The sequence below is a fragment of the Oratosquilla oratoria genome, chromosome 11 (assembly GCF_046742065.1).
Source record: "Oratosquilla oratoria isolate Oo_2021 chromosome 11, ASM4674206v1, whole genome shotgun sequence".
Lineage (NCBI taxonomy): Eukaryota > Metazoa > Arthropoda > Malacostraca > Stomatopoda > Squillidae > Oratosquilla > Oratosquilla oratoria.
Genome location: NC_134787.1, coordinates 18,115,083 through 18,139,219, shown reverse-complemented (window position 1 = coordinate 18,139,219; position 24,137 = coordinate 18,115,083). Strand labels below are relative to the sequence as shown.

At 40.8% G+C, this 24,137-nt stretch overlaps 1 pseudogene; it reads right to left on the bottom strand.

Moving 5' to 3' along the window:
- Window positions 1-16,377: 16,377 nt before the first annotated feature.
- LOC143029979 (uncharacterized) overlaps window positions 16,378-24,137 on the bottom strand; it is an 18,609-nt pseudogene continuing 10,849 nt past the window's right edge.

The window sequence follows — 24,137 nt, the reverse complement described above, 5'->3', positions numbered from 1 at the left end:
AACAAACACCCAAGGGCAGTGTTTCCCAATTTTTTGAAGTTCGTGACCTCTGCCACGACTTTTATTTTCATAAGCCTTCTGAAAACGTACCCATTCTCAATATGCCAGAAATATTATTTTGAAAATTGAAAGATTAATCATAGCAGAGAGCATTTTTTTCCATTAATGTTTATCAATGTTTATTAGTGTGGGCCATGACCCCGCAAAAGGGTCATGACCCCACAAAAGGGTAATGAACCCCCCAAAAAGGGGTCATGATCCCCCCAAAAAGGGTCATGACCCCCCAAAAAGTCATGACCCTCAAAAAGGGATCATATTCCCCCCAAAAGGGTCACGACCCCCCCAAAAAAGGGCCATGACCCCCCAAAAAGGGTCATGATCCCCCCAAAAAGGGTCATGGTCTCCCAAAAAAGGTCATGACCCTCAAAAAAAGGGTCATGATCCCCCAAAAAGGGTCATGACCCCCCAAAAAAGGGTCATGGCCCCCCAAGAGGGTCATGATCCCCCAAAATGGGTAATGACCCACGGCTTGGGAACTCCTGCCGTAGAGAATTGTTTCAGCAAGATTATAACGTTTTGATGAGACTTTCGTATAAACTGGCTAGAATCATCAAGCGATGGAACGAGGAATGATGAAGCTACGGACCCGTATTGTAAGTGTTAAAAAAATGCACCAGAGTTGGCACCTTCAAAGCATAGCAAAAAAGAATACGTGGCACTTGAATTTGAAAAGTACAACAGAGTTGGCACCTTCAAAGTAGAGCAGAGATGACAGCGTGGCACCTTTATTGTTCGACAGAGTTGGCACCTTCAAAATATAGCAAAGATGAATATGTGGCACCTTGAATTTAAAAGTACAACAGAGTTGGCTCCGTCAAAGTAGAGCAGAGATGACAGCGTGGCACCTTAATTGTTCGGCAGAGTTGGCACCTTCAAAGTATAGTAAAGATGAATCCTTGGCACCCTGAATTTAAAAGTACAACAGAGTTGGCACCTTCAAGGTAGAGCAGAGATGACAGCCTGGGACCTTAATTGTTCGGCAGAGTTGGCACCTTCAAAGTATAGCAAAGATGAATATGTGGCACCTTGAATTTAAAAGTACAACAGAGTTGGCACCCTCAAAGTAGAGCAGAGATGACAGCGTGGCACCTTAATTGTTCGACAGAGTTGGCACCTTCAAAGTATAGCATGTGGCACCTTGAATTTAAAAGTACAACAGAGTTGGCACCTTCAAAGTTGAGCAGAGATGACAGCGTGACACCCTAATTCCCTAATTGTTCGACAGAGTTGGCACCTTCAAAGTAAAGCAAGGATGACAGTGTAGTGTTCGACGGAGCTGGCATCTTCAAAGTATCAAAGATGACTCCTTGGCACCTTCAAAGTAAAGCAAGGATGACAGTGTAGTGTTCGACGGAGCTGGCATCTTCAAAGTATCAAAGATGACTCCTTGGCACCTTAATTCTAAAAACACAACAGAGTTGGCACCTTCAAAGTAGAGCAAAGATGATAGCTTGGCACCTTAATTTCAAAAGTACGACAGTGTTGGCACCTTCGAAGTATAGCAAAAATTACTACGTAGCACTTTATTCTTTAATGTACAACAGAGTTGGCACCTTCAAAGTAAAGCAAAGATGACAAAGTGGCACTTCATTCTTTAAAGTATAACTTAGTTGGCACCTTTCCGGCTCTCAGGGACTCATGCCTGCCTCTCTCAGGTGGTTTTAATCATCTCACTTGTTCAGTGGCGGAAATGTTCAACGAATGTATCACTGCCTTTCCTCCCTTTGACCACATTGAATAGTATTCAGCTTCTAGTGTTCAATAGCAACTTCTGTTACGGTTTTGGCTCATTCAGTTCCTTTCATGTTGATCAAATTCGTCAGGCACTAGCTGAAATAGAATAACCATAAGAAGCACTGACAGCGTGTAAACGAGATGTCCTTAGCCCCATTCTTGCCCACATTCTCCCACCCTTTCAACTGAATAAAATCATCTGGCGAAAGAACAGAACTCTAACAGTACAGCAATAGCTTCTAGTTCACCTCCTAAGTCATCCTCTATGAGAAATGGCGCCTCAAGTTGCAGCTCGAACATTAAGCACAAAGGCCACATGGCCAACGGGGCGCTTCCGGGTTCATTTGGACGCACCAAAGAAAAGCTTCTGGGAGAGTCTGCAACGACCAGGCGGAAGTCTTCAGGAGTGTTGGAGCGTTGATTCGAGAGAATGCGGAGAAGGTAGAGAAGAGGGGCACAATGATGAGGGCAGAGTAAAGGGGATGTTTTGACCCTTTCCTCCCCCCCCCCCTTTTTTTTTTTTTTTTTTTTTTTTTTTTTTTTTTTTTTGTAATGTCTAACTCCCCCTTCCCCCGAAAATTAACCTTTGGATCCCGCCTCCCCCCTCCCATAATGTGAATCCCCTTACGAGGTCTCGGCTGCATATGTTGTATATAATCAATACGTTCGTGTCTTTAGCGACAAATTTACGGACCACAGTCGCGAAGCACTTTTTTATTTCATTGTATATATCTATTCTTATACATTTATTTACTAATTTCTAAGGAGAATAGAGATTACTTTTAACCTCTGCTAACCCCCCTTTTCTACTCGCTTTATTGAACATTTCCTTTCCTACCTCTTTGACTCAAAAGCCAGGTCCCCAATGAGCCTCATGATGCGCCAACATGTTAGTGGTGGTGTTGATTGTAGTGTTGGAGGCGGGCCTTTTCAACACGCCGCGCGCCTCACAACCGCTCTAATGTAGCATCCATTATGTGAAGCAATCCCCTGTTTTTATTTCATTTTTTGTTTTATTTATTTGTTTATTTTTTATTCTTTCTTTGGGTCTAATTAATTGTTAGGCTGGAGAGCAGACATCATTAAATAAGATATATCTATATTTTGAGAGAAAAATTCGAAGACATTTGACAACTTGAGAGACGCAAAGTAGCCATAGATTCTTGGTGTCCCCCCCCCCCCCAAAAAAAAAGCATAATAGGAAACGATAAGCCTAACCTTTCTGGTATACAAGAGAGACCATTAGCTGAGGCAGCTTGACAGATCTGTAAACAATGAATCCTAAATGAGTAGAAATTAAAACCATTAGTTAGGACAGAAGCCATTATCTTAGTGTGTGTGTGTGTGTATGTGCGTTTGTGCGCATATGTGTGTGTGTTGTGTGCGTGTTTGTGTGTGTGTGTTTGTGATTGTGCGTGCATGCGTTTGTGTGTATGTGTGAGTGTATGAGTGTATGTGTGTTGTTTGCGCGTGTGTGTGTGATTGTGCGTGCATGCGTTTGTGTGTGTGCGTGTGTGTGTTTATTTGTGTGTGTGTGTTTGTGATTGTGCGTGCATGCATTTGTGTGTGTGTGTGTGTATGTGTGAATGTGTGTGTGCGCGCGTGCGTTTGTGTGTGTGTGTGTGTGTGCGCGCGCGTGCGTTTGTGTGTATGTGTGTGTGTGTGTACGTGTGTACACAGCTTTTACATTTTCTTCATTTATATTTTTGATCATGAAGATCAGGAATAGGAAATAAATATAGAATTCATAAGATGAAAGAAATATTTAATTTTGACGTAAGAGGCATTCATAGCTGATTTTTAACAGCTAAATTTAATTAACAAAATCATCTGCCGGCAGCTAAAATAAAAAGAAAAGGGTCACACGGTATGGAAGGGGATTCCATCTCTGTTACCGAAGAACCATATTTGGCGCCCAGATGGGAACTACACCTTTACATGAAGCCAGTGATGTAAATAAAATTTTCTTAAAGGGAAGGAAATACTGCGAAAATTGAGTAGAAAATGATCGTGTCATAGAAAACGGGACGAGGTCTTCGGCCTGGAAGAAACGGAGGAAGAGTTGGACACAGGACGTCTTGTGGCGGATGTCGAGGTGCTCCTCGCAAAGAGAGAAAGTGAGTTTCTGTCGCAAACGTCGCCAACGCCAAGAGGAAGAGAGTTTCTGTCGCCAACGCCAAGAGGAAGTGAGTTTCTGTCGCCAACGCCGCCAACGCCAAGAGGAAGTGAGTTTCTATCGCCAACGCCCCTGCCAACGCCACCAACGCCACCAACGCCAAGAGGAAGTGAGTTTCTGTCGGCAACGCCTCTGCCAACGCAGCCAACGCCAAGAGGAAGTGAGTTTCTATCGCCAACGCCCCTGCCAACGCCCCTGCCAACGCCCCTGCCAACGCCAAGAGGAAGTGAGTTTATGTAGTCAACGTCGCCAACGCCAAGAGGAAGTGAGTTTCTGTCGCCAACGCCAAGAGGAAGTGAGTTTCCGTCGCCAACGCCACAAACGTCAAGAGGAAATAAGTTTCTGTCGCCAACGCCACTAATGCCGCCAACGCCAAGAGGAGTCGAGTTTCTGTCGTCAACGCCACCAATGCCACTAACGCCGCCAACGCCAAGAGGAAGTGAGCTTCCGTCGCAAACACCACCAACGCCAAGAGGAAGTGAGTTTCTCTCTCCAACGCTCCCAACGTCAACACCATCACCATCACAGAAACCACCACGACCACTACCATCACAACCACCAACAACATCGCCATTGCAATAACCCCCACCACTACTACCATCACAACCAACGTCATTACCTACCCTAGTACCAACGCCAGCACTAACACCAACACTAACACCACCATCAACACTAACACAGACACTAACACCAACACAAACACCAGCGCTAACACTAACACCAACACTAACGCCAACACCAATACTAACACCAACACAAACACCAACACTATCAGTAAAACCAACACTAACAGTAAAACCAACACTAACACCAACACTAACACCAACAGTAACATCAACACTAACGCCAACACCAATACTAACACCAACACAAACACCAACACTATCAGTAAAACCAACACTAACAGTAAAACCAACACTAACACCAACACTAACACCAACAGTAACATCAACACTAACACCAGCACTAACACCAAAACTAACACCAACAGTAACATCAACACTAACACCAGCACTAACACCAAAACTAACACCAACAGTAACATCAACATTAACGCAAACACTAACACTAACGCCAACACCATCACTAATACTAACTCCAACACTAATACCAACACCAACACAAGTTTTACTATTACCACTCCGAACAGAGTAACTACTTTCGGTCCAAGTATACTCTCCCTTGTCTTCCAGCGGCCGCCAGACTACTTCATTCATGTCCGTGGCACCCCATACGTCGGTTGTGGAAGGGCTCGAGCCTCTCTTGATTAAGTCGTAGAATCCAGCTCACAAAGAAGAAGAAGAAGAGAAAATAGGCAAAATGGAGGGGTCTTGAAGAACAGATCTTGGAATGCATAGACGAGGAAAGCTGGAAGGAGAAAAAAAAGAGGAGGAGGGGGAGGAGGAGGAGGAGGAAGAAGAGTAAAGCTTTTAAAATAGGTCAATCTTGGCAGGACTGGTGCGCTGGAAGGATGGACGCTGTGAACGGAGCTGGAAAGATGAAGAAGAAATCTCTTTTTAATCTGGGAGATCGAGACATGGATATACAAAAAAATGAATAAATAAATAAATAAATAAAATAAAATAAACAATAAATAAATAAAAATAGATAAATGAAAAAATGAGAAAATAAAATAAGATATGTATATAAATAGATAAACAAATGAATTATTTAGTCAATAAATAAATATTGTTTCTTTTTCTCTTTTCTTAATGTTTATTTTTCTATGAATTTATCTATTTGTTTATTGTGTTTATTGTATTAATTTGTTTGTTTACTTGTTTACCTACCTCCAGACGGGTGGTAAAGGAAACCTGGATCACTAAACAGATGTCTCCTTCTCCTTCCCTTTCTCTAACCTTCTCCTTCTCCCTCCCTTCCCCTTCCTTTCTCTTTTTTCTTCTATTTTCCCTTCCCTTCCCCTTCCCTTCCCTTTCGTTCCCTTCCTTCCCTTCACTTCACTTCCATTCCCTTCCATTCCCCTTTACCTTCACTTTTCCTTTCCCTTCCCCTTCCTTCCCCATTCCCTTCACTCCCCCTTCCTTTCCCTTCATTTCTTCTTTTCCTTCCCTTCCCCTTCCCTTTCATTCCCTTCCCTTCTCTTTCCTTTCTTTCCCTTTCCTTCCCTTCCCTTTCCCCTCCCTCTCCCCTCCCTTTCCCATCCCTTTCCCCTCCCTTGCCCATCCCTTCCCACTTTCCTTTCTTCCCTTCCCCTCACCTTCACTCCCCCTTTCCTGTCCTTCCTTTCTCCGTTTCCTTCCCATCCCCTTCTCTTTCCTTCTTTTCCTCTTCCCTTCGTTTCCCTTCCCCGTCACATCCCTTCCTTTCCATTCGCTTATCTATTTCCTTTCCTTCCCTTTCCCTTCCCCATCACTTCCCCTTCACTTCCCTTTCACTTCCCATTCCCATTTCCACTCCCTTCCCCTTCCCTCTCATTTCCCCTTCTCCTTCCTCCTTCCCTTCCATCCCCTTTTCCTTCATCCTACCCTTCCCCTTCCTTCTGCCCTTTTTCCTTCCCTTCCCCTTCCTTCTGCCCTTTTTCCTTCCCTTCTCCTTTTCCTTCCCCTTCCCCTTCCCCTTCCCTTTTCCCTTCCTCCTCCCCTTCCCTCCCTTTTCCTTTCCCCTTCCTCCCTCCATTCCCCTTCTCCTTCCTCCTGCCCTCCCCTCCCTTTCTCCTTCCTTCCCTTCCCCCTTCCTCCTGCCCTTCCCTTCCCCTTGCATTTCCTCCTCCCCTTCCCTCCCCTTCTCCTTCCCCTCACCCTTCCTCCTGACCTTCCCTCCCCCTTCCATTTCCTCCTCCCATTCCCTCCCCTTCTTCCTGCCCTTTCCTACCCCTTCCATTTCCTCCTCCCCTTCCCTTCCATAACCCTTCTCTTCCTTCCCCTTCTCCCCTTCACTCATCTCCCGCTGCCTGAGATACACTAGTCTGAATTAAGATTAAAGTACTCAACCCTGACGGCAGTACATAAGTGACTAATTAAGCCTAATGGCCTGATGGGGCTACATTCAAGCCCTTCAGTACGAAAGGGACACCATGAGGCTTAATAAAATCGTCTGGCGAACTGAGTGTGTGCTAGGTGGGGTTCTGTATGCATGAGATAAGGATATACTGATCATGAGGTGATGAGGGTGGGGAAGGAAGAGAGGAAGGGAGGAGGAGGTAAGAGGGAGGGAGAAGAAGAGAGGGAGGGAGGGGGAGGAGGGAAGAAAGGAAGGAGGAAAGAGGGAGGGCGGAAGAAAGAAGGGAGGAGGGGAGAGGGAGTATGGAAGTGGAAGGGTGGAGGGAGGAATGGAAGAAGGGAAGGGAAGAGGGATGGGTGAGGGAGGAGGGAAGGGGGAGGAGGGAGAAAGAGAAGGAAGAGAAAAGTAAGGAGGGAGGGAGGAAGGAAGAGCGAAGGAGGAGGGAAGAGGGAGGAAGGGAAGAGGAGGAGGAGGGGGTGCCACAGAAATGAAGGACATATGAAGGTTGTGTCACGGCGAAGAGGAAGAGGGCTACGCGGTATGGAAGGGGTTAAGTTAATCGAGAGTTTCATTTGTGTAGATTGAGACGCAGTCGGAAGGAAATGAAGGAAGAAATGCACAGAATAACGGAGGATGAGAGGGATATTGCGAGTAGGAGAACTGGTGATACAAGAAATAATTTGAAAATGAAATGATAAAAATAGATAAATTCAGGGGAGCAGGTTATCAGTGTTGATTTTGGAAAAAAAATATATGTAGTATGTATGTATGTATGAGACTTATTAGCCCACTGTTGGAGAATAAGATAAGAGAAACAGAGGGTCCGTATATTTCGACCACTCTCTGTGGTCCTCTTCAGCAGGCAGATACATAGAGTTGAGTACACGAATAAATATTGATCAGGTGTCCGGACCAATTGTCCTTTTCTGTGTACAGGAAGCCCACCGGCAGCTACTTATATTTCTTCAGTTGTCATCCAGATGATATTAAATGCAGTGTAGCTTCGGGTCTGTGTCTAAGAGATCTTAGGGTATACAACCCACATTACTTGGACACAGAATTAGAACTGGTGAGTTCACAACTTTCTAAATTAGGACATCTGGGACGGTTTTTGTTCAGAGCTCCGTGGAAGGCAAAAAATAATTCTTATAATACGCCCGGCCCCGAAAATAAGTTCAACTAGAGTAATAAGAACATCACATTCCCATACAATGAGTCACCGCCTTTTCTAAATTACTACCTAACAAGCAAATTAAAATGGTATTCAACTACTCTAACAGTATTTATAGGAAAATAGTGAATGTACATCGCAGAACGAATGTGGACAACAGTCCCGGGGTTTACAAACTACCTCACAATGACTGTGATGAAGTGTTCTGGGGCCAAACAGGAAGAGATTTAATAACGAGAATCAAGAAAAATAAACTCCATCAAATATGGCCAACAGAATTTCGCAGTGTTCCAACACACCAGCAAGGAGGATAATAGCATTAACTGGGATAATGCCGCCAATATATATATATATATATATATATATATATATATATATATATATATTATATATATATCATATATGTGTATATATATATATATATGTATATATATACCGCTGTATGTCATTGTGTACTTTTTGTTATTGTAGTTTACTCTTGAAAATGTCTTTCTCAAGACGAAAACGTTGAGCTCTACAATTAAAAGAAATGAAATAGAAGAATACGAAGACCTAGATTCAGTTCATTCGGTTAATGGCAGTATTTTAATAAGGAAAATTGAAAATACGAGGAAATAGAAGAGAACAACTACCACAGTGCTGTAGTTTTTAACTCTACTGTTGTACGTACATATATACATGTATATATATATATATATACATACCTGTATATATATATAAATATATATATAATATGTATGTATATGTATATATATATATGTATATATATATATGTATATATATATATATATATATATATATATTATATAAAGTGAATCGCTAGTAGCAGGGAGTATCATACAAGCACACACACACACACACACACACACACACACACACACACACACACACACACACACACACACACACACACACAGAGGGAGATGTGTGAAGTGAGATGAAGTGAGTTGAAGTGAAGTGAGTGGAACGGAAGCCTAAAGTCTTGTCGCAGGACCTAATGGTGTGTCTTTCTTTTCTTTTCCAGGTAAGTCCCCGCGATTGCTTCGGTAGACGGAGGCCTTTTTTTTTTTTTTTTTTTTTTTTTTTTTTTTACCAATAAGTCTTCGAGACTCCTTCCTTGCGACGCCATTAAGGTCCCACTGTTGAGGTAGGTCTTTTTTTTTTTTTTTTTATGCTCTCAATTCCAGATTTTATCTATTTATTTTTATTTATCTAGGTGATTCTTTATTTGCCTAATTGATTATTTATTTATCTTATTCGTTTCTATCTAATGTCGTTACTCTACTTTCATTACTTTTGATTCTTATCATTTTCGTTGCTCATTACTCTCTTCTCTCTCTTTAATCTTCTCTCTTTCATGTACTATTTTTCTTACTCTTTATTCGCATATTTTCCTAATTTTTTATTTATTTAGTGTCTGTCTTTACTGGAATCGTAGCTGAATTCAATCTATTCTTCTTGTTTCTATAGGTGCTCTTTTACTCCTCTTTTCTTTTTCTCTTTTCTTTGCAGTTTCCTTTTTAATCTTTACTTTCTCTTTTCTGGAATCAAAATTCACTTTTATCTTATCTTTGTTTCACTTTTTTCACTCACTTCTCTCTTCATTATCTGCTCTCTTTACCATCTTACATCTCTTTAATATATTTGCACTATTTACTATCTATGCTCTCTTTACTATGTTTGATCTCTTTAGTGCTTCTTTGCTCTTTTGACTTTTTTATTCTATTATCTTTGTTTTCCTTCCTCTTCTCAGTTTATTGTTTTCTTCTCTCTTTACTCTCTCGGCTCTCTTTACTATCTTTGCTCTCTTTACTGTCTTTGCTCTCTTTACTATCTCTACTCTCTTTGCTTATCTTTGCTCTCTTTACTGCCTTTACTCTCTACACTATCTTACTCTCTTCACTATCTTTGCTCTCCACACTCTCTTTGCTCTCTTTACTATCTCTGCTCTCTTTACTATCTTTGCTCTCTTTGCTGCCTTTACTCTCTACACTATCTTACTCTCTTCATTATCTTTGCTCTACACACTCTCTTTGCTCTCTTTACTATCTGTGCTCTCTTTACTATCTTTGCTCTCTTTGCTGTCTTTACTCTGCACTACTTACTCTCTTGACTATCTTTGCTCTCCTCACTATCTTTGCTCTCTTTACTCTCTTTGCTCTATTTACTATCATTGCTCTCTTTATTGTCTGTGCTCTCTTTACTGCCTCAAATCTATTTCTCGTTTTCTATTTTGCTTCTGAAACGACAACGAAGTCACGTGGAATTGTTTGGATTATGAAAATGTTCCTCATTGATATTCAGACCTTTGATTTTCCAATTGAGGAAAAGTTTTTCGCAGCAAACAAGAAACAGCTGGAGAGGAATTGTTTTGTCCCATTTTCTCGATCTCGATTATATAGTCGAGTCGTTGAATTAAGTCTCTTTATTGGAAATCACCAGAATTCGAAAAATGGTCAATATTCGATTTCCTAAATGTTATTATTATTATCATTATTATTATTATCATTGTTATTATTATCATCATTATTATTGTTATTATTATTATTCTTTTTTTTTTCTTGTTATTTTTATCATCATTATTATTATTATCATTATTATTATTGTTGTTGTTGTTGCTGTTGTTATTATTATTATTGTTATTCTTATTTATTTATTCATTTATTTATTACAATTTTTTTTAATCTTAAAGTGCTTCAAATATTCGAGAGGATCTCAATGTCGGAAATTTGCTCTTCAAATATAGGAGGACGCCCGCGCGCGTGTGTACAGACACACATATAGATACACGTTTCATATGTATACGCATATATGTTTATGTAAATTTATACATTGACTAAAATGTTCCATGGATGAAACGCGTATCTCGGATTTTTTTTAATAACATTACTAAGCATATGTGTATGAGATGTACATAATGTAATACATGCCTCCTACCTTGTATCTAAGTCTTCTATTAGAATTTTTTATTTTCTTGTTTATTTAGTTATTCATTTGTTTAATACTTTGTTTGTTTATTTAATGAATCAGTTTATATACTTGTTTCTATAATCAGGCCGTGTTGTAATACGTATATACAAACTCATTTAAGGTGTTCTGTTGGATAGATTTTATCTACTTATATCTATTTCTCTATTCATCTATTATCTATTTATTTGTTTATTTACATGTTTACATGGAAAGAGAGCAAGAAAAGTAATAGAGACGAAAATAGGAGAAGAGCGATTTGGATATAGAAATGACTGAAGTGCAACGGAAAGCCTATTATATTTTGAGAATAGTAATTGAACAAATTATGCGAGTTCAACAAAACTCTTTATTTCGCTTTATAGACTTAACAAAAGCATTTGACTCTATTCCGAGAAAGAAACCTTGGGAGTGTTTAGTGGAGGAATATACATACATATACCAAAGGATTTTTCCCCCCTATAAGGGAGGTAGTCAAAAACAAAGGCATAAAAACCACTCCCACCCATTCCATCTCTATCACACTCCACTCTCCTCCACCCTCTTCCCTCCCTCTTATCTTGGCATCTCCTGGATGACGAGTCATCCCTGCATCTCGCCCACTGCCCTGGGTCAGAAGCAGTGTCACATGACACAGCACATCCATAGCAGGCCGCTTCATTAAATCGGCGACTTCCCCTCTCCGTCCCCTCATGCAGAAAAGGGGGAGGAATATGGAATAACAAATAAACTGCAGAAAGCAATAGAGAGTATATATGAGCCATATTCATGTCTTGTTAAAAATAGATATGAGAAAGATGAGTGGTTTGATGTAACAACAGGAATGAGACAAGGGGGCATGATATTCTCATCATTGTTCATAGCATATTATAAAGCGGTATAAAGAGAGAATGGGGATTAGCCTAATGGAGATGAGATGTATTAGTGCATGGAGATGACATAGCCTGCTGGAGTAATAGTAGAGTACAGTTGGAGAGAGTTCTATATTGTTTGAAAAGTTGCTTTAAGGAGGGGTTAAGCATAAATATTAAGAATATTGAAATACTGTTGGAAAGGAAAATAACGACATAACAGAAATAGAGATGAAAACGAATATGTTAAAGAAACTGTATTGAATATCTGGCTTGTGTGTTCGCAAAAGATGATAAGGTGAATATAAGAACAGAGAGGACAGCACTGAAAGAATATCAAGGTATAGTAGGGAAGTATGTGCTCTATATCCTATCCTTAAGGATAAATATATTCCAATAGAGTAAACAATAAATAGATATAAGGAAAGATGGAACTGAAGACCAGAAGGCAGAAGATCTAGAGGAAGACCAGAGAGGAGACGGAACAATGATTCTCAAACTATGGGTCGCGAGATCAATTTTGATGGTTCGCAGGGACTGAAATTTAGTAATTTAGTTTTCTGAAGGAAATGCAGTGCCATGGATTCTGTTAATTTAGTTCTGTTAGAGAAAAGCTGTACACATTATTTTTTTTCAAAGTAAAGGGTACATATCACTGTCCATGTTGTTTCTCTACTTTATTCTGGGTCGCGAAGGATTGGAATGTTCCAAATAGGGCCGCTTACGAAAAAGTTTGAGACCCACTGATCTAGAGCAGTGGTTCTTAACCGTTTTCAATGCCCGTACCCCTTGGCATCTCAAAAAAAAAAATTCTCGTACCTCCATCCAGTACAAATACAATGCAAACACACGGAAAGGATTAGTGATACGAACTTGGCTTTGCTTTCTCATAGTAAATATACAGTACCATTGCACTGGCTATCATGCCTCGTACCCTCAGGTTTAAGGTTTCGTACCCCTTGGGGGTACAGGTACCCCAGATTAAGATTCACTAATCTAAAGGAAGACCAAAGAAGAGACGGAAGTGGAGGCCAAAAGGCAGAAGCTCTAGAGGAAGACCAAAGAAAAGACTGAACTGGGGACCAGAAAGCAGATCTAGAATAAGACCAAAGAAGAGACGAAACTGAAGACCTGAAGGCAGAAGATCTAGAAGAAATTCAAAGAAAAGATGGAGGGATCGAGTGGAATCAATCCTGGAGGCGTATGGACCAAGGACGTTGGAGGAGATGCGAGAGGAAGAAAGGTTTGAGAGGACAAACCGGAGAAGAGTTCTGACCCTCCTGACAGGCCAGAAGCCTACTGGGAGGTGAAGTAAAGTGAAATTATTTATTCTTATTTTATTTTTATTTTATTTATTTTATTTCATCTTATTTTTATTTTATCTATTTTATCTTATTTTTATTTTATTTATTTTATCTTATTTTATTTATTTATTTATTTATTTATTGTAATCCAGACAGGATTTCTTTTCGCCTTTGGTAGATGCGTTGCAAGCTCGGCAGTCATGCCACCCTACCAGATCCCTCTGACCTTCTTTGTCTCTTGTTGGTCCCTCACTCCTCCTCCTCCTCCTCCTCCTCCTCCTCCTCCTCCTCCTCCTCCTCCTCCTCCTCCTCCCCTACACTCCCCTCCTCTTCCCCTCTCCTCTTCACCTCTCCTCGGGACACGTCATCTCTCAATTTTCCCTTGTACCATTCCCCTCCCCTTCCCTTCCTCCCCTTTCCTTTCTCCCCCTCACTTCCTCCCCTTCCCTTCCTCCCTTTCCTTTCTCCCCTTCCCTTCCTCCCTTTCCTTTCTTCCCCTTTCTATCCTCCCTGACCTTCTTACCCTTCTCCATTTCCCCTTCACTTCCTCCCCTTCCGTTCCTCCCCTTCTCATTCTCCCTTTCCCCTTCCTCCCCTTCCTTTCCTTCCCTTCCTCCCCTTCCTTTCCTCCCCGTCTCTTCCTCCCCTTCCCTTCCTTCCCTTCCCTTCCTCTCCTTCTCTTCCTCCCCTTCCTTTCCTCCCCTTCACTTCCTCTACTTCCTTTCCTCCCCTTCACTTCCTCCCCTTCCTTTCCTCCCCTTCACTTCCTCCCTTCCTTTCCTCCCCTTCCCTTCCTCCCCTTCCTTTCCTCCCCTTCCCTTCCTCCCCTTCCCCTCCTCTCCTTCCCGTCCCCCCCTTGCCTTCCTCCCCTTCCCCTCCCACCTTCCCCTCCTCACCTTCCCTTCCTTCCCTTCCGTTCTTCCCCTTCACTTCCTCCCCTTCCTTTCCTCCCCTTCACTTCCTCCCTTCCTTTCCTCCCCTTCCCTTCCTCCCCTTCCTTTCCTCCCCTTCCCTTCCTCCCCTTCCCTTCCTCCACTTCCCTTCCTCCCCTTCCCCTCCCCCCCTTCCCTTCCTTCCCCTTCCTTTCTTCATCTTTCTTTCCTCCCTGACCCTCCTACCCTTCCCGTTCTCCACTTTCCTTTCTCACCTTTCCCTCCTCCCCTTCCCCTTCTCCCCTTCCCCCCTCCTCTTCTCCTCCCCTTCCGTTCCTCCCCTTCCCTTCCTCTCCCCTTCCTCTCCTTACTTTCCTCCCTTTCTCTTCCTCCCCTTCCCCTCCTCCCTTCCCCCTCCTCCCGTTCTCTTACTCCCCTCCCCCTCCTCCTCTTCCCCTTCTCCCCTTTCCATTCTCCTCTTTCCATTCTCCCCTTCCATCCTCCCTTTCCCTTCCTCCCTTTCCCTTCTTCCCTTTCCCTTCCTCCTCTTCCCTTCCTCCCCTTCCTTCCTCCCTTTCCCTTCCTTCCTCCCTTTCCCTTCCTTCCTCCCTTTCCCTTCTTCCCTTTCCCTTCCTTCCTCCCTTTCCCTTCTTCCCTTTCCCTTCATCCTCTTCCCTTCCTCCCCTTCCCTTCCTCCCCTTCCCTTCCTCCCCTTCCTTTCCTCCACATTCCTCCCCTGTCCTTCCTCCCTTTTTCCCCTTCCCCTACGTCCCCCTCCTTCCCTCCTCCTCCTCCTCCTCCTCCTCCTCCTCCTACGGCTCCATTTGTTTCTTCCTCCGCATCCTCCTCTTCCTTCTCTTCCTTCCGGATCCCCTCCCTTCCTTTGTATATACATAAAACAAAATGTTTCCTGAAGCCACGGTGAATCTTTGCTCGTATTGCTTACGTTCGGGCTATCTTCCTCAAAAATTCCTTTGGTTCGCCTTGTTTACGTCAACCTCTCGACTGCGGCATTTTATTTGTTTGTCTCTATCGTGAATGGTAATTTTATTCTTTGAGCGAAGTGAGTAACGTTTTCAGAAGTCTGTGCCATCAATTAAAGTTTTAGTTTTGGTGTTCAAGGTAGAGAAATGGCGTAAACATAGCCACGGATTAGTTAAACTTTTTCTGGTCTTTGTTCATAAAACTAGAAATACAGGTAGTTTGAACGAAAATTCATGGCGGCACGAAAAGACGTACACACACATACATACACAAGCACGTGCGCACACACACACACACGTTCACACAAACACACACACGTTCACACAAACACACACACGTACATACGCACACACACACACACACACACACACACACACACACACACACACACACACACACACACACACACACACACACACACACACACACTCACAAACACGTAACCACACGTAAACACGCACACACACACAAACACGTACACACACGTACACACACACACGTACACACATACACACACACACACACACACACACACACACACACACACGTACACACACACGAACGTACACACACACGAACGTGCACACACACACGAATGTACACACACACACACACACACACACACACACACACACACACACACACGAAAGTTAGGTGTGTGTAGGTATGTAGAAAAAAAAAACGAACTTTACTCGAAATAGAAACATAAAGGGACGCCACTGCGACAAGGAAGGACACAGTGAAGATCACGAGACAAAACCGACCTTCGAGCGACAGGGTGTCGTCATCTGGAGTCACTATGACGTCAAGCGGAGTGCCTCAGGGATGAGCAAAAGATCCCGGCAAAAAAAAAAAAAAAAAAAAAAAAAAATTGTGGTCCGTCATCAGTAACGGGTTTATACTGGACATGTGTAGGTTTAAGAAGGAAGTAGGCAAGAACTGGTTTACCAACCGGGTGGTTAACAAATAGCATAGAGTTGGTAACCACATAATGAGCGATGAAACTATTGGTTGCTTTCAGAGAAGATTAGGTAATTTTATGGATACGGATGACAGGTGGTAAAGGACGTGGAACTACCTAGTGTAGGCCTTACGGTCTCTTGTAGCCTCCTCCATGCTTACGTATTTATGGCTGTAAAGAAGGGGTTGATCGAGATAGGCAATTATCTCTTAGTTACCTAGTTAAGGATTATTCGTATTTCGTAACCCGTAAGTTATCAGCCGCTTCTTTCTTCTTTTACTATTCCTCCTCTCCCTACTCCTCCTCCTCCACCACCACCACCACCTTCGTCCCCTCCTATTCCTCTTCCTCCTTTCCCTTCTCCTCCTCCCCCTTCTCCTCCTCTTCCTTCTCCTTCTCTTTCTCCTTCTGCTCCTCATTCTCCTTTTTCTCGTCCTCCTTTTTCTTTTTATTCTCCTTTTTCTCCTTTTTCTCCTCTTCCTTTTTCTCCTAATTCTCCTTTTTCTCCTCCTCCTCTTTCTCCTCCTCTTCCTCCTCTTTCTCCTCCACTTTCTCCTCTTCCTCCTACTCCTCCTCTTTCTCCTCCTCCTTCTCCTTCCTCCTACTCTCTTCCTACCCTCTTCCTCGTTCTCCATCCCCATTTCCATCAGCCACCAGTCATTAATCATCATCACCTTCGAATAGGTTTACTGCGTATTGCCAGATTACAGCGTCCCGAAACCAGAGAAAGAGTAGCATTAGAACAGTTTACGACATATTGAGTTGCTGATCCGGTCCCCCGAGGGAACCCGACGTATCACCGGGACCTGTGGCTCCAACGCGAGCTTGGTGTTTCGTGCTGGCGTTTCCCTGGAGGATGAGATGGAAATAACGGCAGTATTCTTAAAAAAAAAACTTTCCTTATATAAAGCTTATACAAATCCTTGGAAGGGAAATATTTCTATAAGGAAAGATTTTTTTTTTTTTTTTTTTTTTTAAGAATATTACCATAAGATTCTTACGGTGGTATTCTTAAAAGAAATGTTCTCGTTATATAAATCTTTTCTTTGTGAGGATTTATATAAGATTTATACAAGGAATTTTTTTTTTTTAAGAATACCACCGTAAACCGTAAACTGATTTATTTTTTTAAGAATACCACCGTAAACCGTAAACTGATTTATTACTATCTAATGTATTTTTCTATTTCGTTTATTCGGAATGATTTATTTCTAATTTAATTTGTTATGTTTAACTTAGTTTATTTACTAACTTTTTATACATTTAGATAAACACCTAAGCAAGATGCTGTAATGACAGTCATTTATCTTATATTATTTGTTTATTTGTTTTGTTATAATTTTGTCTGTTTATTATTATTTGCTTGGTTCACATTTATTATTAGTTATATGTCAACCTATTATTATTTACTATTTACCTGCTTGTTTATTATTCAACTATACCTATGTATTTATCTTATCTATTATTATTTATATTATATTTTATATTTATTTATTCATCATTATTATAATTTTTCGCATCCGACCTAGTTATGGACCAAAAGGTTTCCTGTCTGCATTCTGCATACTCTGCCTTTGTATTCCTTTGACTTGTGTTATGCGTACCCAAACGTACTTGGTGGATCGGTTGCTGAGAATTGACACAACGGGCTGAAGAGATATATGAACAAAAATATCTTGTGAGGCAGCTAATATTGAATACATTTAGTTGAATTAATTTCTATGTTACTTGATTCACTAAAATATTCTATTATTTCCTTGTATTAATGAAACTTATTCTGCGTTATTTTTTAACAATATCTTGTAATGAGTCAACATTACATGGTTTAACGTCACAAACTCCTCCCATCGGAAGGCTAGGACGGTGCCTCTCACAGAGAACGTTATAGCGTGGAATTTAATGAACCATGCCCTTGGTTCAACTTCGCCGGTGGCAGGATTCGAACCGCCATCCCCTCGACCTTCGCCGCAAGTGACGACGCCCTAACCTCCTCAGCCATCGAGACTCCCATGCTTTACAATAATTAATCCAGAATCTTCCCATGCAATAATTCGGTTTTTCCGTCCCTTTTTTAGCCCAAAGGAATTTGATTCTCTTCAGGACCCGACAGAGTTACTGAGACTAATGCCTCTGAGGCTGAGCTCGTTGGCAGACAAATTAGAAATCAATAGCACAGCTTCGAGGGGCAATATGATTCGGAGCACGCCTTTCCCTCGGGAGCTTTGTGGCTTACGAAAACAAATGAGACACTTGTTGCGTCACCGGAGGTCTTTGGCAACCCCTTCAGCAACGGGGAGGAGCCACGGAACTGAATGGAATAGCCTGGAGAAAGCTGGGAGAGTCTGTTGTTCCAGGTTCTTGTGCGGCGCCGTGGCCTATGGGTCTCGAGTAAGCGGAAGTGGTCTCCGAGTAGGCCCATATGTTACTCAGGGGGAGATGTATTGTGTTATTGTTCTCTAGGGATTGTCAGTGTTGGGGTTTGTTGGATGAGGTGGTCTCAGTCTTCGGAAAATGGCGTTCCGAGGTATTTACAAGAACCATCGACGCCATCTTCATAAAATTTTGAATTTTATTCTTTTCCTCGTCTCCTAACAAATAATTTTATTCGTTTCGTACTCTCTACGTCATTTAACCTTACGAATATTTCCCAACAAAAGCATGATAAAAATACCCTTCTTTTTCGCAAACTATTCCCGTTAAGAATTGTCACTATTGCAAAATTTGATAAGTATCATAAAAGCTGATTACCACTCCCGTTCTTTCCTTAGTCACCCTTATTCATTTAATCATTTACTTAATTATTTATCTATTGTATCTACATATTTGTTTACATTAATATAGTTATATGTCTATTTCATATATATTGTCAATGTATTTATTTCTATTTATTCATTTATTTACTTGTTTATTTGTTTATTCTTATTATTTGTCAATATTTGTTTACATTTATATGCATACGTACATATATCTTGTTTATTTTTTCTATACATTTATTTATATATCAGATTATCAATTTTATTCAATTGTTTATTTACTTATCTGATTATTTATCTATCTAATTAGATAATCTGTTAATTAATTACACCTATTTTGCTAGTATCTTTGGACATTGCGATGCGAGACCTGTGCATGATTTAAAACAGTCATGAGAACGCATGACCCCAGTCGACCCCGAGGTATGTAGCACGCTGCCTACATGCATACATGCATGCATGCATATCATGCATACTGTATACGCACTCTGTGAGAGCTATTTCTTCATTGAGCCAGTACATGCATATAGATGCGTTTTGTTGCGGGTGTGTTTGTGTGTATGCATATGTGCGTGTGTGTGTGTTGTGTGATTGTGCGTGTGTTGTGTGATTGTGTGTGTGTGTGTGTGTGTGTGTGTGTGTGTGTGTGTGTTAGCTTTGTGTGTGTGTGTGTGTTGTGTGATTGTGTGTGTGTGTGTTAGTTTGTGTGTGTGTGTGTGTGTGTGATTGTGTGTGTGTGTGATTGTGTGTATGTGTGTGAGTGTGTGTATGTGTGTGTGGGTATGTGTGTGTGTATATATATGTGTGTGTGTGTGTGTGTCTGTGTGTGTAAGAAGATGACATTCTCGTTACAAAAATGCCAGAAGACTTGAAAGATACTGAGTAATCGTAATAAGATAAGCCTCAAAGTAGGTTTGAAGATAAGAGTAAAGCCAAAATAATCTTCAAATTTAGAATTTAAAAGAAACTTATCAAAATTGTTGGTAAGAATCGCGAAGAGGTAGAATATAATCATTGAGATCAGATGCTAAAACTAAAAGACCACAATTGGGTTGTAAATGATTAATTTAAGAACGTCTTTTGAGGACCTATCTCTGAGATCTGAAACGCAAAGTTTACAATCACTATACAATGTCAGCTATGATCTACGAAAATACATACATACATATACCAAAGGCTTTTTCCCCCTTACACGGGGGGTAGCCAAAAAGAAAAAGGCATAGAAACCACTCCCACCCATTCCATTTCCTATAAATTCCACTCCCCTCCACCCTCCTCCCTCCATCTTATCAACGAATGTGAGACTTGAAAATTGACGAGGGCGATGGAGACGAAGCTGAGAAGCCTACAGAGGAAACTGGAAAGGTCAGTATTGGAAATAACGTTGAAAGACAGGAATAGATCAAGTTGGATCGGAGAGCAAAATAGAATGAAAAATATTGTGGATGAGAAATAGGAGCAAATTTGGAGCTGGGCAGGAAAGAACATAAGAATGGAGCAGATTGCTAGAGACCCTAAGACCTACACTAGACAGTCCCATGTCCCTTACCACCTTTATCCCTACCCACAAAGTTATCTAATCTTCTATTAAAACAACCATTTTTTTCAGCGCTCACTGTATGGTTAGTAAGTCTATTTCATTCGTTAACCATTCCGTTAGTAAGCCAAATCTTGCCTATTTCCTTTTTAAACCTAAATTTGTCCAGGACTGAAGGGAGGATGGGGATTGAAGTGAGGATTGGAAGCGTAGAAAAGGAAGACCACATAGAAAATGGAGTTACCTGGCAAAGGGAATAGACGTGCGACTCATAGAGATGTTTGAGGGAGGCCTGTGTTTAGCAATGGACTACGAAACTTTATTGTTTTTATTTGACACAGACATTTTTTATATCGAATAAGTAAATTAAAAAAATATTCAGAAAACATTAAATGTTGAATTACTTGAGAAACAGAAACAAGTAAATAACATATCAACTGATGGAGTCTACAGATACAAATACATGAGAGAGAGAGAGAGAGAGACCAAGGCAGAGCTAACTCACCGTTCTAAAAGCAGTTTCGTTTTATATCTCAGTTTTATCTCCATAAGTGATTCCTTCTCGGGTCTGTCTTACCCCCCCCTACCCCTCAACCCCCCCCCCCTCTCGCGCCCCATCATATCGGGTCAAGGGTCATCACCATCTCGCGATTTCCATCTGGGTGGGTGGATCGTACCCGATAATGACGGAAGACTCTCGCTGATGCCGAACTCGTCGGCTCCCGAAGTTCTTTTTCTTGTTTCCGTTTGGTTTGCAGGGATTTCGCCCCAAGATGATGGTCGGGACAAGGTTGTCAAATAGGTCGTCTTAAAAAGAAAAAAGAAATAATAATAATGATAATCATCATCATCATCATTATTTACAACACCCCTTTTCTCTCTCTCTCTCTCTCTCTCTCTCTCTCTCTCTCTCTCTCTCTCTCTCTCTCTCTCTCTCTCTCATCCTCTCTCTCTCTCTCTCTCTCTCTCTCTCTCTCTCTCTCTCTCTCTCTCTCTCTCTCTCTCTCTCTCTCTCTCTCTCTCTCTCTCTCTCTCTCTCTCTCTCTCTCTCTCTCTCATCCTCTCTCTCTCTCTCTCTCTCTCTCTCTCTCTCTCTCTCTCTCTCTCTCTCCCTCTCCTCTCTCTCCTCTCTCTCTCCCTCTCTCTCATTCTCCCTCTCTCTCTCTCTTTCTTTTCGTTTTTGTTTCCAAAATGGTTGAACTTTGATTTTGGAAAGGTGTACTTGGAGGACTTGCCTTTGTTTGTTTATCTATTTGTTTTTCTAAGTCTTGATAAAATATTTTCCTTGTGACACTGGCTGCATAAAGTCCTTACGGATCAGAGTCACGCAGCATTGGTCCACATTTGGAAAATAATCTCTATTCTTAGTCTACCCCTTTTTTCCGTTAATGTAGATTTTGCTGTTGATAATATCTTTGCTGAGAGAATGTTTAAAAATGAAGAATAAAGAATATAAAGATCAATAATAAATGGATAATTAAAAATTAGGTAAATAGATAAATGAAAAGCAAATAAATGAAAAATTAATAGAGAAGAAATTGATGAAAAAATATTGAGAATAATTAAACAAACAAAGAAGCTCAAAGTCTAGACAAAGATGTTCCCTAGGAGCTCCGTATTTTTCAGACTACTGTCGCCCTGCTTTGACCTCATCTGGTAACTTTTGACCTATTAAGGGGTTTTGGTACAGGCCCTGCTCGTAGCTTAGATCTTGAAGGAATGTCATCTACCTACCAACTCTTCACAAAGTCTCGTATTATTCATTTTTGTTCCCTTTGGAGCAGAATTTGGAGAAGGGAGAGGTTTTAATTCTCTGAAAAAGGAAACTTCTTGCGCTTAGGAAGGTTACGTCAGAGCAACTGAGACAGCAAGAAGAGAAATCCTTAATCTTGTCTGGCTACTGAAAGATGCGTTTGAAAAATCATTGAGTAGAACTTGTCTTCGTTTGCATAAGGTTCGCATTCATATAAGTACAAATTTACATACGTATTCACCAAATCAGTAATTTTCCACTCTCCCCCCCACTTCTCAGGGGTAGGGGGAGGCTGTTGAACCCCTAAACAGGGTGGGAACCCTTTGGACCCCCCCCAAAAAAACAAAAACAAAAAAGAGTGGGTAACATTTTCTCAAACTTGAGAATCAATGATTAATAAAGTGGATGTTTGGTGATTATGTCTAGTGTTAAAATTGGTCTATATGACATAGAACACACAGAGTACCATAAAACACACTTTATGATATAAAGCACTGTTGTCATATATGGCATTCACATGAAAGCTGTTTGTCATATACAACACGATTCTCTATCACATGACTGGCTTGGAATACCTTTAAATAACATATAAAACACATGTTTTAATATTAAATATTTATGTATTTACTTCTTTATTTCTCGTCATGAACATAGCGAGTAATGTTCCATCGTCCACCTGAACGATTTTACATAGACTAGGAAAGCTTTCTAGAAAGCTTTCTAGAATAATAATAATAATAATAAAAGTATAGACAGACAGTCAGTCGTAAATATATTTTGTTGAAGGTGATGATGCTTTCTGCATTGATAAGTTTTAGAAAGTATCTGCAAGAAAATCATTAATACAGAAAACAGCATCACCTTTAACAAAATAATAAAAAAGTAAAATATTTGGAGACTAGGCCAACGTCAGACGATTTCGTTCGTCCGTGGGTGGATGACTCTGGTATACTTCAACCTGTGTAAATTAGTACCCTCTGGTACATTGATGGGTCTATCCACACACACACACACACACACACACACACACACACACACACACACACACACACACACACACACACACACACACACACACACACACACACACACACACACACACACACACACACACACACACACACACACACACACACACACACACACACACACACACACACACACACATACACACACACACACACACACACACACACACACACACACACACACACACACACACACACACACACACACACACACACACACACACACACACACACACACACACACACACACACACACACACACACACACACACACACACATATATTGTGTATGCACTTGTTCATGTACCCATATGCATGTATCTTCATGCAGAGTGTACAGTCATCAGCAAACGTATCTTCCCAGTTTGGCCTTAGTGTGGGTTCTCATCTTCTATAGTGCTATTTTATTTTTTCTCCTATTTATGTCTTTATTGAATTCCATTTCGTCTATTTATGTTTATATGTCTATTAATGGACTTATTCGATTATATGTTTTTTGTTTCCATATTTCTATATATATTCATTGATTTATTTAATTCTTATTCTATTTTTACGATTACTAATATACTTATTGATTCATTGATAGATTTTTTGTTAGCATCCTACGGAAAAAGTGAAATAAAGAATTAGATCTACGAATAAGAAGGTAATTGAACAAATAAATAAGTAAATGAATAACTAATGTTTATTAATACATTTATTGATTCATTGATAGATTTTTTCAGTGGCGACCTTCGAAAAATTGAAATAAATAACGAAGTAGATATAATGATAAATAAGTAAATAAATAGAGAAATAAATAAATAGATAAATAAACAAGTGAATAAATAACTAATGTTTATTAATACATTTATTTATTCATTGATAGATTTTTTTCAGTGGCGACCCACGGAAAAATTGAAATAGACATCGAAGTAGATAATATGAATAAATGAATAAATAAATGAAATGCATTTTCGGATTCTTGCAGTTCCATGCAATGCTTGCTGTGCCAGCGTGCGGTGTCTGTGGCCGAGTGTGTGAAA